The 16832-nt window shown below is 38.7% G+C and overlaps 1 protein-coding gene and 1 non-coding gene across 4 annotated transcripts in view; both read right to left on the bottom strand.

The window, feature by feature from the left end:
• The window catches only part of PLXDC2 (plexin domain containing 2), a 437738-nt gene that overhangs the window by 230383 nt on the left and 190523 nt on the right, over positions 1-16832 (bottom strand). The window lies entirely within an intron of this gene.
• On the bottom strand, positions 10965-11075 carry LOC118910118 (U6 spliceosomal RNA). Its single transcript, XR_005023840.1, has one exon. It is a non-coding gene; the product is annotated as a U6 spliceosomal RNA (small nuclear RNA).

Raw genomic sequence — 16832 nt, 5'->3', positions numbered from 1 at the left:
GTTTCACTGGAGATGGCTGGTAATTATAGATATGCTTTGGTTATGTAACTATACTCCTATTATGTTAATGTGTGTGCGCAATTTAAGTAGTAGCTTAAAACCTATACATGCTGAAGTTACTCTACAAGAAGATATGTCAAAGAAATAATCAATCTTCCCATGTTTTCTTCCGCCTGCTACTTCTATAGCTTTTCTTCTTCCTTCCTAATTACAACCCTTAAATAGAATTCGTGCCTCATATCAAATTTACCGAGTATCATAATTCTTCCAAGTGGTAAAGATACCTCAAGACAAATGCTGGGCATAGAAGCCACAGGGCATAAATATGCAAAGAAGTAAAAAGCTAACCTTTTCAAACAATAAGGCTTCCCTCTCACTTACCAACTTCACATTTCCCTGTATGGCCCCGGAAGATGACTGGTTAGCCAGAGACAGGTAAGATTCCTCAAGGGAGGAACAACCTAAGACAGGCACAGTCGCAGGGGGGCCATCAGGTGAGAAATTGGGGATCAACAGAGGCGAGGCTTAGAACCTCACCCCCCCTGTTCTGAGAGAAATCTTCTGCATACGTGGATGTTTTATTGCCCTTGTCTAGCTTGGATTAACACATAGTCTACAGGCACACACCTGATCATCTACATTTGCTCTCTTACAACACTAAACTATGTTTTCTACCTTTATCTTGTATCTACCTACCACTTCAGCATTTTATTAAAAATAATAATAATAAAGAGAGAAATGTGGTATCCACATATAAATCAAGTATAAAAACCAAATGAGTATTCATATTTGAACTGACTGTTTAGAGTTCATAATGCATGAGCAAAACCGAAAGTTTCTGTGATGACTGCCCTTGTACTGTTCACTATGTAACTTATTCATTATGTAAGAATTTGTTCTACATGTAAGAACTTGTTTGTTATGCCTCAGAAGATTGGAGACTGACGAAAATTAGGCTTGGGGTGGATTAATGATTGTGCATTGAGCATTGACTCCCCTATACAGAATTTTATTGTCATTAACAACCATTTGATCAATAAATATGAGAGATGCCCTCACAAAAAAAAAAAAAAAAAAGACAGACTTCCAATGGTAAAATAAATAAGTAACCGGGATGTAATGTATAGCATAAGGAATATAGTCAAGATATTGTAACAGCTTGGTAGGGTGATAGCTGGAACCTAGAATTATGTATATAAATGTTTTATCACTGTGTTGTACACTTGAAACTAATGTAATGTAATACTGTGCGTCAACTACCCTTCAATAAAAAATAATTATTTAAAAAAATAAAAAAATAAAAAATAAAGAATTCCTACCAATACAGTGGTTCCTAGAGTAAAATGGGAAAAAAATGAGGATAATTTAGTGAGTTTTTAAAAAAGATACATTTAGTTATTCACCTACTATTTATTCTACTATCCCATTGTATTTCTTTCTAATGCTTTTTTTCTGCAGCGTTTGGGAATGTAGATAACATAGTTTAAAATGCCATTACTTTTCAAATGAGAACATTAAGAGTCTCTTTTTTCTATTTTGGTCTTATGACTGTACACAAACTTCAGAGGCCATAGCCACTGGTGTTTTTCAAGGCTTCCCCTTTTAAGGTAGATTAGAACACCTTTAAAGAACCAAAAGTATGGTTATAAAATTGCTAAGTTAAAGCTGAGAGTATGTCTCATTCTCTAACAAAGTATATTTTATTCACAAGGACTCTAGGAAAGTTACAAGGTTTCCATCTTCAAAGTAAAAACACTCCTTTTCCCCAAAATGTTAATGAATCTAGCTAATGAGTATTTGCATACACTTCACATTTCTTCATTTTGGTACAAGGCTCTGAAAAATACCTATGGTCATTCTGGTTATCTGTAAGTGGCTGACAGGGTAGCATGCATCCATAGTAACTCCTCTAAGCAGGGGTGTAAGGGAGGCAGAATTTGTTCAGATGTTTCTGATCTTCTAGTCCTCATTCCAGAAAGTCACCCCTGAGGATCCTCTGGGAACCAAGCTGCCTATAGTACAAATAATGGCCATGGAGTACACTGGGTCCCAAAGAAATACCAAGCTCTCACATGGCTTTAGAGATCTCTGGGCTCCAGCTTCGCCTCATGCTCCGGTTCCTCTGTGCCACTCTTTCCACACCCACCCTGGCAACTTGGCCTTCTCTCAGTTCCTGGAATATATCTACCCTCTCCCTGCTCACTGCCTTCTCAAAATGCTTCTTTCTCCACTGGAGTGTTCCATCCCCCTGGTTCCCTCATGAATGCCTCAACATAAATCCCACCTCTTTGAAGATGTCTTCCCCACCTATTTTATCTTAGAAGGCCCTCTTACCTCCAGCTAATTAAAAAACCCTTATCTTGCATTCATTTTGCGCCTTTAAACTTATGATTCTAGCTTTATTCATTTACTTTATTCCTATCTACCCTACTAGACTGTAAGCTCTAAGAAGGAATGGTTTATCTGCTCTGTTTCCTAGAAAACACTAGCAACTAGCACTCATTAAATATTTGTTGAATGGATAAATGAATGAATGAAACCTAAGAACTTTATTGTTTTATCTTGTAAAAAAATGTATTCTGAATTTCTGCATGTCAGTAATACATACATTTATAGAGTACAAAAAACTATACTATTTACTCAATGATAAGTTAAGGGACAGTTGCTACATTTAATATATAACAGTTTTATGATGAATTCCTGCTTGGTACAACTGTGAGTTCAGCATTTTACTAAAACATCAAATAAATAAAATGTGGCTAGAGGAGAAGGATCTATATGATTGAGGTCTGTAGGTCAAATTGTGTGAGAAATGAATGGGGAGAGGCCACTGGATGACAAAGAACTGTCCTTACATGCACAGAGGGCAGAATGAGGATTCATGAGTGAACATTCTGGGGATAAAATACTTGACTCATCAAAATACTTGATGAGAAAACACTTTAATAAATAAGATGTCAAAGACAAAATTTTTTCTTTTAAGGGGTTGAAATTCCCATTAGATGATTTGAGCCAGGGCTGCTGGGGATGCTGTGGATAGGATTCATATATTTGGATTAAAAAATGCATGTTACAGTATCTTGATTATTTTAACTAGCTTTAACTATGTTTAAACTATGTTTAGTTTAACTGTACTTAAAAATACTTCCTGAAGTAATTGGTGACTAAATAATTTGTCACTCAGATAGGAAATAGCCTGAGATCAATCTGAATTTTCCAAAAAAAGTTTTAGATTCCCTTCCCTTCCTTCTCTTCCCTTTTCTTCTCAGCCTTCCCTCTTACATTCTGTCTTCGGCTTATACTCATTATTTGGGTCACAGCTTTTAGGACACTATTTACCTTATGCAATGTCTCATCCTAAATAGGGTTACATGGGGTGCAAAAATAAAAGCATCATCAATTGACCTTTAATTATCTCACCAGGCATTAATTTTTCTGGAAGCATGCATGCAACTGTGAGTGGTTCTGTCCACACATGCAAAACATGGTTGAGATGTGAAGGATTTAGTTATATGACTCAGTTCCCAAAATATCAGCCAAAACTTTCAGACCATGATGGAAATACTGTTTACAAACACTAGACACTAACAGAGAGATACATGCAACAAAGACGTTAAGGAATCTCTTCAAGGCCAAAAACAGGCAGTTCATGTGAATGAAGAAGGAAAAAGTTTAGTCTGGTAAGTTTAAGTGGCTATTTTTATTCAAGAGAGATACTAGTATGAGTTCACTGGGAAATGTGCTAAGAGCAAAAGGGTGGAAGGAAGATAGAATATGACATTTGTATTGCGGTCATTCATGCAGCAAGTCACATGATTGAAGAGGTGTAGGAGTCTCATCAATAAAAGAATGGCTGAGTTCAGATCAGAAGGTTAGGTGTTCAAGTGTTGGGAACTTCAGAAGGACCCTTTCAGAAAATGTGTAATGTAGTGTCTCTCTATATACCAGGTGTCTTGGTCCACTTGGCCTGCCGTAACCAAATGCCATAGACTGAGTGGCTTCAACAACAGAAAGTAATTTTCTCACAGTTCTGGAGGCTGGAAGTCTGAGATCAGGGTGTGGGCATGGTTAGGATTCTGAGAGCCCTTTCCTTGGTTTTCTGATGCCACCTTTTCTGTGTTTTCACGTGGCCTTTCCTCGATGCAAGCACATGGAGAAAGAGCTTCTCTCTCTCTCTGCCTTTTCTAAGGCCACCAATCCTATCAGATTAGATCTCTACCCTTATGAACTCACTGAACCTTAGTTACCTCCTAAAAGCCTATCTCCAATACAGTCAGATTGGGGATTAGGACTTCAACATATGATTTGGGGGAACAGTATTTCAGAGGAACAGGAAAATAATCTTGGAAACTCCCTTCAAAATAACCAGTGAAGGTGAGACCTCTAAAACCAATTTTACTTCTTATTCTCAATGGAAGCAATAGGAAGTAGTCCACCTGGACTGTATTTACAAAAGCAGGACAGAAGAAATCTGGAATACATATCCATTAATCATATTATATTTGATCAAATTCAACTCAACACACAGTATGCTACCCATGGGGTACAGGTGAAGACAAACATGAGGTGCCTCCAGAACATGGAAGGACAATGGCCCGCAGACAGATGACCTAGTTAGCTTATATCAATTAAAAAAACAATTAGTCATCTGTTTGGTATATACTAGCAATAGCATCTGGTGGCCCATTGGATAGATGGGCCTACAGACATATTTTGTTTTGCCATCACTGTGTTGATCCACATGTGATTAAGAAAAAAAAAATGAATGAATAGCCAACATGTAAGTGTTTGGATATCTGTTGAGAAGCCAGAAGATCTGGCATCCTGTGCCCATGTCTCACACGGCCCCAGTCTGCAGCAGGTGGGCTGGGTAGTGGCCACCTCATTAGCTGGGTGTTCTGGTTCTGGCCTGCCACAGTCCCCATGTCCTGTCATTTCCCTACATCCAGGAAGAAATTCCCTTTGTAATAAGTCACGGCACAAGTGCTGCTCTTTTTATTTTGAACACCTCGACTATTACCAACATGACTCCAGGACTCAAATTTGCCAACCAGATACAAATCCAGGGATTGTCTTTAAATAAGATAGTCTTTAAACAAGAGACTGAGAAATTTCAGAACACTCAGAACCCAAACCGAGGCAATTTTAGTGAAATTCCAAGGAGTCAAATTTGGAAAGTGCCAGTTACTTAGAAAGTGAAAATCTAATGTACTATATGGAATTCTGTTTGGAGGAAGTCTGTGTGAAGAGAAAGGGGGCAGTCAATCCAAAATAGTGGTTAACACAGCCATTTTTAAAAGAGGGATTTGATTACATCATGTTAGAAGTAGGCAAATACATAATCCATCAAGAAGATGGCAAGAGAAATTCCAGATTGACCACATTATAGGCCTCTTGGGAACAGGTTTCTCCTGACTGCCTGCGGGAGGTTAGGGCAGATCCTCTAGGAGAGCAATTCTGGGGCTGTGCATGACTCACCGGCAGGAAGCAGGTGCACAGCCCTGAAAGAGGCCAGTGTTTGGATTAGCTGTATCCCTCTTTTTCTATCCAGACATCCAATGCCCCCTCTCTGTGACGCCTACTGTGCCCAACCTTCATGCAGGGCAGGAGTTTAAGATCCACAGTAGTGGTTTCAGGCTTTCTATCACCACTGTCAAGGACAGATGTCAGCAGGGGGCTTCTCTGTTTTCTGTCTCTGTGTTTCTGTCTCCAGGCATTGTGCTTCTTTAACACTAACTTGCAGTAGGTTGCCTGAGAGGGGAAGGAGAAAGGCAGCCAAGTGGGTAGAAACAGCCACGGCAGAAGCGAATGAATAAAGTAAGAACGGAAGATGCAACAACTCCCCAAAGCCAAGGGGCTGCTCTTCCTGCAAGTATAGCGCTGCCCCTGTGCACTGCGGACGCTGCCGCGGCTCTGCTCCGTGCTGGAGCGGCAGCACTGCTGGGAGCAGCCTTGCTACCCCGTGCTAGTTTTTTGTGTGGGGGCAAACTTGAATTTGTAATTCTTCAAACTACAGTTCAGCGGGAGGTGTGTGCAAGTAGCATGAGCTTCCATCAGCACAAGTAGATTGAGGGCTACATTGGAAACAAGACCATTTCCCAACATACACTGAGTGTGTCTCACTCGTCCTGTGCCCAAGAAAAAGGGTTTCTACACTATGGCTCTGGGCTAAACACTTTCTGTGCACCTCTGGAGCCACCTTGCTTCCCCCCATTCTTCATCTCTTCTTTTGCAGAAGAAAATGGCACTCAGATCATTTAAGTGTAAAAACAAATTTACTGCTGAACAAACAATCCCAGGAGACAAACTATAATCACACACCCCACTTCACTACTCATTTTAATGTGGAAACGGCCAACAAAAACATCAGGTTTTTGTTGGTAATCTAGTTCTAGTTCTTGTCACATTCTGTTTTACTTACAGCCCAAGCCACAAGTGAGTCTTGGTTTTCTTGGTCAAAAAGGAAGTAAAGTCTCCCTATCCTTTCTGGGTTTTATGTCCAACCCGCAGTTAAACACAATTCTCTCTGTATCCAACAAAATTTGCTTCAAATCAGCGAATGTTTCAGGAACATCAACAAAACGTCTGGCATTGGTTCATCCCTCATGGAGACTGTAGTATGAGTTAGTTTTCCCTAGACTGGGTCTTTTGAAATAGTTTGGTCATTTCATGGCTATAGGGCTTGCAGCAATATCCACAGGGTTTCATACGACAAACTCTGCTTTTAGTAGAGAGGCCCCTCCATTTACCCTAGAAGAGGATCCACTTTATCGACCCCCCACGGCCCTGCTCTAAGGAGATACGGGACCACAGCTTCAGACTACACATGTTGCTAGTAGTGTGTGCGTTTCTAGTTAGGAAAAATACCTAGTTGAGAGGGCAAACTTACCATTGAGGAAGAAGAGAGGCCACGGGGATTGAGACAGACCGCAGTGAGCGAGCCTCATGGGCTGTGTGTACAGGTGCTCACGGGTCCGAAGACAGAGAACAAGAGAGCCTCACGCGAGTGGCCCCACCGTCCTGGGGCCACATGTATCTCCTCTCCAGTTGTCATCATTTTTGATCCCCATTATTAAAAAAGATCCACTGTGCTCTGATTCCTTCTACTGTGTCTCCTCCTTATCTCCCAGAGACAGAATCGAAGAGCATATTTAAAGCTAAAGGCATTCACTGAAGCCGAAGGGAATCTTGACCAGTCCTCCAGTTTCCTGTTTTCATTTTTATCATCCCCATAAATAAGAAAAAAAATACATGCTATGTACTGCTCAAGGAAATAAGACACCTAATTCAAGTATGAACTAAGTGTAAGGTGTAGAAAGGGACTTAACCGTCTACCCCCACAGAGGTAATTTTTATTTATAACGATTAGGAATGATGTACACACACATGTGTGCACATACATATAACACCAAGCATACACAGAAAAACATACATAGGTAACACCCACAAATAAAATTAAAAATTACCTAAATTTCTGTTTAAGACTTTGAAAAAAATCTCTTCTATAGCCACCTTGCTGACGACACATAAGGTTTTTAAAACCACTACCTACAATGCCAAATTCTTCGGTTTTAATTTTGCAACTACAGCCCAAAGGAAGACAATGATACATGGGCATGATGGCTCTTGAGCAGACGGAAGATCATTGTTAGAAAGTGCTGCTAGAATAAAAAGGAACAGAGTGAGAATATTAATGTTTGTCCCAGATTCTGCTTCCAGGCTGTCAACTCGCTCATTGCTTTATTTCAGGGAAATGTTTCAAAGTCAGTGATCATTTTCTCCTGCTACATTCTCTATTACTAACTTTAAAAAATAACAACAACAGAGAATCAGGAAGAACAGTCTCTCAGTCATTTACCATTTGCTCTAATTTGCACTCACGAGTTATTGCCAATTAAAAAAAAATAGTTCCTTTGATGTTTGAAGATTTTTCTTAAGGAAATAAATATATGGTGCTTTTTATCCTTTGCCTTTTTATGTAAATGACTTTGATTGTGTGCAGAGCATATCAAGGTTTCTTTTTAATAACAAAGTAAGAAATACACCTTTTTACAAAACAAACTAAAAAAAAAAATCCTTGAAGTAGCAGTTACAATTACTCAGTATCAAAACTACCTGAACGAAGCATGTCAAATATATTCTCAATCTGCTTAGACCACAGCAAACCCATTCAGTGAGGCAAAAGAACAGACTGACCATCATGACAAGAGGAATTTTGATTTCCAGGTAAGCTCTTTGTGGACCAATTAGGAACCAGTAAGAAAGAGTTGCAGCTGATTCTCAAGTTTTCTGCCATAACCATACTCATGCTGGATGGGCCGCTGGCAGGAGGGAAGAAGAGGGACTTGTGAATGAACCAGTTATTTTATTATCTTAGTTTATGGTGGAAAATATTACTTCCCATAGAGTTTTTGGGGAACAGTGGATATACAAAGATTTGTCCAAAAACATTGTGTACCTTTAGAAAATAATTGTACTACCACCAGACCCAATTAGAAATGTGAGAAAAATTTCTAATGAATACTTATTCCTTTGGTCTGACACATTACTGTATTTGTTTATAAAGTTGTTTTCTCACTCTCTGAATTGCATCGTTCCTATTTGAATATGACACTCTTCTACTCTGTAAAGATTAATCCTATTCACTTGTAAAAATAATTATGTATATGATTATGCAACAGTGAGAGAAAGATAAGTCATTCTATGTTCAACTGGTATTTAAGAAAAAAAATGATTGTTTATACTTGGTTTTTAAGTAACAGGTCACTCTATACTACTATTTACAATGGACAAACTCACTGTATTATGCTTCTTGGGAAGGTTCATTAGTGTTCCTTGTAAACATCTTCAAAACATGAAATTGTAAATGATCTTTTATACTCTATATTCGCTTCAAATAACAGAACAAGATTTGCATTCAAATATGAACATTGTGCAAAGCTCTGTAACCAAAGAAAACTGGAGAGTATTTATTATGACCTAAAATTGTCTTAGAGAAAAAGAAAATCTGGTAATCACAAATCATTGCATTTGTCTTTGAAAATTATCATAGAAATTCCTGAAACTCTAAGAGGTTAGGCAGTATGTAGGTAGAAAATCCTATCACAAAATGAGATATTTTTTAGGTTTGGAAGTACCTAAAAGATTTCTTTAAGAAAAGGAGCTGTGACTAACTGACGTTTTTTTTTACATTACAAAAATTTTAATTGAAGTGTAATACATGTTCATAGGTGTACAAATGATACATGTATAGCTCATGTGGTTTTCACAAATAACACACCCATGTAGCCAGTTTCCAGGTCAGCAAAAGAAACATTATCAACCCCTAGAAGCCCCCTCCTGGACACACTTACAGCAGCTTCTCACTGACGCATAACTGTTATTCTGATTTCTAGCAGCCTGTTTCTTAAAAAATTTTTTATTTTGGTATCATTAATCTAGAATTACATGAGCAACATTATGTTTACTAGACTCCCCCCATCACCAAGTCCCCACCACATACCCCATTACAGTCACTGTCCATCAGCGTAGTAAGATGCTATAGAATCATTACTTGTCTTTGTGTTGTACAGCCCTCCCCATGCCCCCGGCCTACATTATGTTTGCTAATCGTAATGCCCCTTTTTTCCCCTTATCCCTCCCTTCCCACCCATCCTCCCCAGTCCCTTTCTCTTTGGTAACTGTTAGTTCATTCTTGGGTTCTGTGAGTCTGCTGCCGTTTTGTTCCTTCAGTTTTTTTCTTTGTTCTTATACTCCACAGATGGGTGAAATCATTTGATACTTGTCTTTTTCTGCCTGGCTTATTTCACTGAGCATAATACCCTCTAGCTCCATCAATGTTGCAAATGGTAAGATTTGTTTTCTTCTTATGGCTGAATAATGTTCCATTGTGTATATGTACCACATCTTCTTTATCCATTCATCTACTGATGAACGCTTAGGTTGCTTCCATTTCTTGGCTATTGTAAATAGTGCTGCAATAAACATAGGGGTGCATATGTCTTTTTCAAACTGGGCTGCTGCGTTCTTAGGAGTGAAATTCCTGGGTCAAATGGTATTTCTATTTTGAGCTTTGTGAGGAACCTCCATACTGTTTTCCACAATGGTTGAACTAGCTTACATTCCCAACAGCAGTGTAGGAGGGTTCCCCTTTCTCCACAACCTCGCCAACATTTGTTGTTGTTTGTCTTTTGGATGGTGGCGATCCTTACTGGTGTGAGGTGATATCTCATTGTGGTTTTAATTTGCATTTCTCTGATGACAAGCGATGTGGAGCATCTTTTTATGTGTCTGTTGGCCACCTGAATTTCTTCTTTGGACAACTGTCTGTTCAGATCCTCTGTCCATTTTTTTAATTGGATTATTTTCTTTTTGTTTGTATATTTTGGATGTCAATCCTTTATCGGATATTTCATTTATGAATATATTTTCCCATACTGTTGGATGCCTTTTTGTTCTATTGATGGTGTCCTTTGCTGTACAGAAGCTTTTCAGCTTGATATAGCCCCACTTGTTCATTTTTACTTTTGTTTCCCTTGCCCAGGGAGATATGTTCATGAAGAAGTTGCTCATGTTTATGTCCAAGAGATTTTTGCCTATGTTTTTTTTTCTAAGAGTTTTATGGTTTCATGGCTTACATTCAGGTCTTTGATCCATTTCAAATTTACTTTTGTGTATGGGGTTAGACAGTGATCCAGTTTCATTCTCTTACATGTGCTGTCCAGTTTTGCCAACACCAGCTCTTGAAGAGGCTGTCATTTCCCCATTGTATAGTATATCCATGACTCCTTTATCATATATTAATTGACCATAGATGTTTGGGTTAATATCTGGACTCTCTATTCTGTTCCACTGGTCTGTGGGTCTGTTCTTGTGCCAGTACCAAATTGTCTCGATTACTGTGGCTTTGTAGTAGAGCTTAAAGTTGGGAAGCGAGATTCCCCCCTGCTTTATTCTTCTTTCTCAAAAATATGGGACACTTCATGAATTTGCATGTCATCCTTGCACAGGGGCCCATGCTAATAATCTTCTCTGTATCATTCTAATTTTAGTATATGTGCTGCCGAAGTGAGCACTGACATTTTTAATTTAAGCAGAATAGAAATTCATTTTGCAAGTTTTTCTTTTCAAATTCTTTTGGCCAAAAGTGAGATCAGCACTGTGAACCCAAAATAATATAGATAGGTAGGTGACTGATAGGTAGATATTGTCTGGAAGGTGAATGTTAGTGTATCTATAGCTTTGCTGTTTAAGCTAGAGATTGCACAAGTATATGAAATTTACAAAAGAGCTAGAAATTATTTGTAGAAGAAAAATGGCTTCAGCAGTGTTTCATCCATTCATTCAATTCAGTGTCATGGATTCCAAACTATTATTTCAATTTAATAGCACAGGCTTGAAATACCATATAGAAAATAGCTCCAAACAACTGCTCCCAAGGGCTGCAAAGTTCAATTCTTCTCTTGTTTCTAGACAGATTCAGACATCTATGCATTGCTGGTGCATGAACAGAACAGTTTTCTTTCAGGAATACAGAAAAAGGAAATTAAGGCAGCTTCCTTTCATTCTGAATGTTAACCACCCCTTCTTAAAAGGGACTTTGGATGCTTGATGCCTTCTTTAATAGAGTACAGAATGGCACCTTAGCAAATTTATTTATGACAAATGCAAAAGCAATGAATATGAATATACATATGTGCGTTTGTTATAAAGAAACCTTATCTACCTTAACACTGGTTCAGAAATACAAGGTAAAATAAAAGTACCCAGAATAGTTGGCAAGTATATTCTGCATTAGTGCTTTAAAATAAAAATATTATTTTTAATTTAATTAAATACAATTTAATTATTTAAGTTTAAATGTCTTCTATATTTGTAATGGCCCAGTTATGTAATGGCAGATTTTTTAGTGTTTCCATCTAAGGCCCAATATTTGGCAAAGACCCATGAGACACCTTCCACAAAGTTCCACAGAAACTGGGTACCACATGAAATACAGAATATCATTATCAGAAGCCTATAGTGTTTATTTTCCCAATGTGTTGGTGCTAAACTGTAGAGTGCACACTAATTTATTAGATTAAACAAGTGGCAAAGATTTGGTGAGATTTGGCATACTTGATTAGTATTAGTACTTCTAAAAATTAAGTAATTTCATATCATAAGGGATGGCAGGTTCATTACGTGCAAATCTTCATGGGAATACATGGTGGCCCGAATACTCTCCCAGATGTAACAGAAATCGTGCTATTGGCATGCCTGGGCCAACTCAGAGTTATTTAGACTTTGAGCTACAAATATTTTATTGTTCTGTTTCTGATTCTGAAAAAAATCACACAAAACCTAGTCCTTAAATCATAATCCATTCATGTAGAATGGGATTATCCCGAGCATGACCTCAGAAGCTTTCTATTGCCTAGAAACTAGATAGCTGAGGAGACAGGTTATCCACCCCACAAGGAGAAGGACTGAGCCTGACCTCCACATGCCATGGGACCTGAGGGCACCAAGCCAGGTGCTGGCACTCCCTAGACCACTGGCCAGTAAGCCTGGGCCACTCTGTGCTTCATTCATGAGTGTTCATTTCCCCCAAGCAATGCCCCTCTCACGCTTGTCCAATAAGGAGAAAGAGAAAACAGGAGTCATCTCTGCCCAAAGCACTGTCCCACTGTGGACTCCTCTCCCTGGGCTGCTGGAGAAAGGGGCCGTGAGCACCTGCTGGCTGTTTGGCTCCCGAGTTCCACCCCATGCTTAGTGGCCACTTGCCCCTTCACCCTGAACCCTTTGTTCAACATACAAAGACTGGCCATGTTTTCTGGCCAAAACAATTAATCTGGGTTTTGAGCATGACTTTTAAAAATCAAATAAAGATCTAGAGCTATGATACTGAGTGGTACTTAATTTTTAATACTGAAAATAATAATTTACATGAAAGCATCTTTTAAATGTCCTGTTGGAAGTTAGTCGGGGCAAAGAAGAAAAATAAGATCCTAAGATGAGAGAAGAGAAAGTCTACTGATGAACAGTTACCTAGTCCCTCCATTAACAGTTCCTGATCACTGCCCTGCTTATGCAAACAGAGACACAGTGGGGTCCGCACGATCCCAGAAACCCTGAAAACCGGGATAGGAAAACCTCAGTGCTACACCCTTCTGAGTAGTCCCAAAGTCCTGGTGGGAGGGGGTTAGAAATAAGATTTCTCTCTGTACATGGAGAATGTAAGAATATATTCACTCTAAAACATAATTCTTGTTGTGAAAAAAATTACAGGACTAACACATTTAATAATTCTACAACCTGTATGTCTCATTCTGGAGACTATTTCCATGCCATTACTGTAAATAAACTCAATTATCCAACAGTGGAGCATCAGAGAGATAATTCAGTTATTCTTTATGGGATTCTTTGAAGGACAGTTATGGATCTTTTCCCATTTTTGTTTCAGTAAGGAAGTGACATGTCAAGCTAAGAATAATCTGTAATTGAAAAAGATATATGATACTTTATTTTAATCCTCATTATGTTTTTAGAGGATGAGCAATAATTGCAGACAAGTTCTGCCTTATTTACTATGTCCAGTGCAGTTTCTTCTTTGCAAACCAAAAGTTCTCATCAATATTCTATAAGGAAATAAGAGGGATTAAACTAGAAGTTTAAAACTATATGCTTTCTGCCAATTACCAAAATAGACAACATAGGAATAGATTTTGTTGTCAGTTAACATACAACCTTTGGCAATACAGAGTTGAAAAAATGAGGCCAAGTCTCACCGCATGTGAAACTGGTGTCATCGAGGTTGCAGCAGGCCGCCTGGAAGGAAATGACAAGGAACTACAATGACCTTTAGAGTCAAGCAAGCAAGAAGGCTGGGCAAACTTGGGTCATAGCTGTTAATGTAAGTGAGTGATTAGAAATCTCAGTATTTCTGAAATTCATAGGCTCAAGCATAGCTTTCCTCTAACCACTCTCTCACTTTATCTCACAATAGTTCTCATTTAAATTTAATTAATCTTTCCACTGGCTAGATTGGGGTTTTGGGGTCCAGTCCCCATTCAACCCCCCACAGCATTGTTTTAGGAGTATCAGTGCAATCTTGTTTTTCTCTATTTAAAAGCTTTCAGTAGCTTCCAAGTACTTTCCAGATAAATCCCGAACACCTTAGCATGCTGTTATGGACTGAACATTCGTGTACCCACAAATTCACATGTAGAAACTGCCAATGAAATAGTCTTTGGAGGTGAGGCCTTTGGGAGGTGAGTAGGTCATGGAAGTGGAGCCCCCATGAATGGGATTAGTGCCCTTATTATAAAAGAGACCCAGGGAGCTTTCTGGCCCCTTCAGCCATGTGAGGACACAGCAGAAAGTGAACCAGGAAGTGGGCTCTCATCAGACACCACACCTGTTAGCTCCTTGATCATTGACTTCTCAGCCTACAGAACTGTGAGAAATAAATGTTTGTTGTTTAAGCCACCCAGTCTAAGGTATTTTTGTTATGCTAGCCCAAACAGACTAAGGTATAGTATAAAAGGAGTCTAAAGTCTTGCCCCTGCTTATCAGTGTAAAACTGTCTAGAAGTATCTTGATGCTTGGCTACTGGGCTTTTTGCAGAATAAGGGTGCTGATTAACCTCTTTTTCAATTACTGTCCTTGAAATGCTTTCTTTCTCATCCTTCCTGGATGCAATCGGACGCCCACATGCACTTGGAAAATTTCAGTTCAAGTGTGCTGCTTCAGGATTAATCTCAGTGTTCTCTTCACACAGCTTTCTGATTCTGCAACCAATGTATGGCTGCCTCTGCAAGCTTAAGCTCCCCTAAAATGGAAATGATTCATTAAAAAAAATTCTATACCAGATTTTCACATTCTTAATAAATATAGTAACAAAGCTGTTCAGTATCAGGTGGTACTTTTCTTTCTTTTGAAAAATGTCATAAATCTGCATTATCACATTCTCCTCAAATACATGTAAGTATTGTCTTCTATGAGTTCACTGAGCTGAACAGCCACCTGAGGAAAGAATCAACAGAGCAATATCCTGCAAATTTTCATTACTCTATTTCTGTGAAGTACAATGATGTGTCTTATTACTGCTCTATATTCATAGTCTATATTACTGCTCTATGTTCATAGTCATTACTATTACTGTCAAGCATTGAGAATGCTTCTTTAGATCTGAGACACACAAGCAGTAGGATTTTCATTATCTAAAAATATTCTAATGTATTCTCTATACTGCAAACATACCATGGAGATTCTGCCCACATGGGACGTTACAGAATTTGCCTTTTTCTTTATAAAGTGATCGTTAAAACAACTACACTTTCTTTTAGATGAAGTATTTGTCAGTGACTTCTTTCCTTTCAAATAGGTTACCTAGGTATGGACTGCAAGAAAGTATTAGAATACACACCATAATCTTGTGTGTAGCAATGAGAAATTGCTAACTTTTTAAAGAAACATATTTTATAACTTGTAAAAAGATGCAGACAGAACTGGCAATGTGTCGTTGCAGCAGATCAGAAAGAGCTTTTTTATATGCATTTAGGAAAAAAACAGTTGAGCTTTAGTTTTTAGCTAAATCTGTTGCACATATTTGCTGACCATTCTCAATTGTACCTTCTTCAGAGAAGAGTTTTAATATGAAAACAGATGATACAATTGCCATATATGCCCACGACTTAATTTGTTACCAGAACACGAAATCCACAAGACACATTGTTAGTAGGAAACCCAATGTAATGGAAGATTTTTCAGAACATTTATATCTTCAAAACCAATAGCTAAAACTGCTTTGGGGTCTAACAACTTGCAACTTGAAGTGTGGCCTGTGGTCCAGCCACAATTTCATCACCTGAGAGGTACTGGTTCCTCTCACAATTTCTGAAGCAGTTTGGATCATGGAGTAGTACACTTACATGATCCATAAGCCCGATTTTTAAATTCTTTCAGGTCATCCAGGTGCTTGCATTAAGGTAAAAAAAAAAAAATCCCAGTGACAATCCTCTTCAGAAACATTTCATTGTCCCAAGAGAGGGAATATGAAGCTCCAAATATTACATGTGAATGTGAAATAGCACATATCAGGTTCAGTGTGTCAGAAGGGAATTTGTGATTGACTTCTGTAAAGCAGAGAAATAGAAATTACCAACATCATTACCTAGGAATAAGTCAAGGAAACTGAGCTTTATGAACATCAGTAATTCTCACCAAACACTGCTCAGGTCCTCTCCACCCCATAAGGCACCACTGATGCTACAGAGTCAGTTCCATGCCAGAAAATGCAAGGGCAGCCGGCAGCAAGGTGAAGATCCAGGTGCTGCTCATCCGTACGCACGTCCCTGGGGTCCTGGGACTCATGAAGGCCACTCAAACAAGGCTGCAGCAGGACTGGAATTCCACCTTACCCTGTCCTGGGAGCCCTTGTATTCCCAAAGTAATTACAAAAAGTAGCATGCTAGCAGCTGCTTTTAACACCTATGTCAGAACAAGACACTCTTCTTCTTGTGTGGCTAAGTGGTTCTGTGTGCACATGAACAGATAAAATATAAGAGGAAAGGTCTCACCTAAATCAACATACAGATCAGCGGTGGCATTTGCCAACTGTTGAGTCCCTGCTTATTCATCAGGAAACGTAACTGGTTCCAAAACGTCTTTACATCTTCATGGGAAGAATATTAAAATAAAACAATGACAACAGTTAAAACTTCAATTGGAAGACTTGTTTAACTGGGATACTAAGTTTTACAATCTCTCCATTATCTGTTCTTGTAAAGAGCCAGAAGGAATACTGCCACCAAGTTTAAGAGAACAGCCGTTGTTTATTTCAGAATGAA

This window comes from Manis pentadactyla, chromosome 3 (assembly GCF_030020395.1).
Source record: "Manis pentadactyla isolate mManPen7 chromosome 3, mManPen7.hap1, whole genome shotgun sequence".
Taxonomy (NCBI): Eukaryota; Metazoa; Chordata; class Mammalia; order Pholidota; family Manidae; genus Manis; species Manis pentadactyla.
Note: the sequence above shows the minus strand (reverse complement) of the source record. Positions and strands in the feature narration are given on the sequence as shown.